This window comes from Halyomorpha halys, unplaced genomic scaffold (assembly GCF_000696795.3).
Source record: "Halyomorpha halys isolate HHAL.00 unplaced genomic scaffold, Hhal_1.1 Scaffold58.1, whole genome shotgun sequence".
Taxonomy (NCBI): Eukaryota; Metazoa; Arthropoda; class Insecta; order Hemiptera; family Pentatomidae; genus Halyomorpha; species Halyomorpha halys.
This window is the reverse complement of record NW_027110919.1, coordinates 2,598,741-2,599,886: the sequence shown is the minus strand read 5'-3', so window position 1 is coordinate 2,599,886 and position 1,146 is coordinate 2,598,741. Positions and strand designations below refer to the sequence as shown.

The window sequence follows — 1,146 nt, the reverse complement described above, 5'->3', positions numbered from 1 at the left end:
TATAATAATATTTTTCGAAAAAAACGAAACTTTTGATCAGCTGTCCAATGTCCGTTCAAATATATATAAATACAAACTTTTTACATTACAATTTCTATGTCTTATGTAATTTCTTTTCTTTGTAAAAGTTTATTCTAAGTTAATTAGAATTTTTACGGTTTCCAATTAATTCAGTCGTTACTTTACTAGAAATGACAACTGAATAATTGTTTTAGTTTTCTTATTATTGTACAAATTATATTTTTGCAATTAAAATAAAAAAATCAGTTCTTTATTAGGAATTGAGTAGCTTCGGATATTAAATTATGAATATTATTCAACGATAAACTAGTGATTGAAATTCTAGAATACCGTACGGTAAACCTCAACTATATCTCAAATGTTGGAAGATCAACTGAATTTATTATAACTTAATAATTCAACTTAATTATAATAACTCCATTTATTCACAATGATATCTCTTTTTTTAATATCAAAATAATATAGATAATAGTAACCCAACTATGGATACTATCGAGAACAGAACAGCAAGAGTAAATTTCATTCAGATTAACACCACCGTCTTTAATCAAGTGAGGATATAGGACCCCATGAGATCAGAGATGGAACCCAACAAATTATTTTCTGATAAATTTGAGTTATAAACAACCATTAGTTAAAATAATTAATTTATTTAATATGTGAAAAGAAATAAATACTAAAAAGAAAAATTAAGGTTTATAAGAGAAAAATCAAGAATCAATCCTTAAAAGTCTATTAAGCACATCAGAGATAAACTAATCTATATCAAATTAATCTTTAATGATGAGTAAATAGTTCATCGTGGGTATATATGAGGAGAAGATGGAAAACATATTTATTAGTGCCGACGTTTCGGTTAGAATTTCAGGCTTTCATCAGGGCGTCTGGAGCCAGGTTCCAACACAAAGTCCAAGACTCATAATTAATTATTTTTTTAAAGCAATCGCACTTCTCAGTTAATTCTTGATTAATTTTATTTGATGGATCACAGGAGTCACAAATTTATCAGGACCAGAAAGGGATCTCAGTGGAAAGTTATAAAAATTGGTTCATTGATGTTTTTTAGAATAATGATCACGGATTTTAACTTTCTGAACTCCGATTATTTCCGGAAGTATATAAGTA

General features: G+C 27.1%; 1 protein-coding gene across 2 annotated transcripts in view; it reads right to left on the bottom strand.

Moving 5' to 3' along the window:
• Positions 1–1,146, bottom strand: part of LOC106692504 (tyrosine-protein phosphatase non-receptor type 5) — a 51,295-nt gene that overhangs the window by 45,024 nt on the left and 5,125 nt on the right. The gene's annotated exons all lie outside the window — the stretch shown is intronic.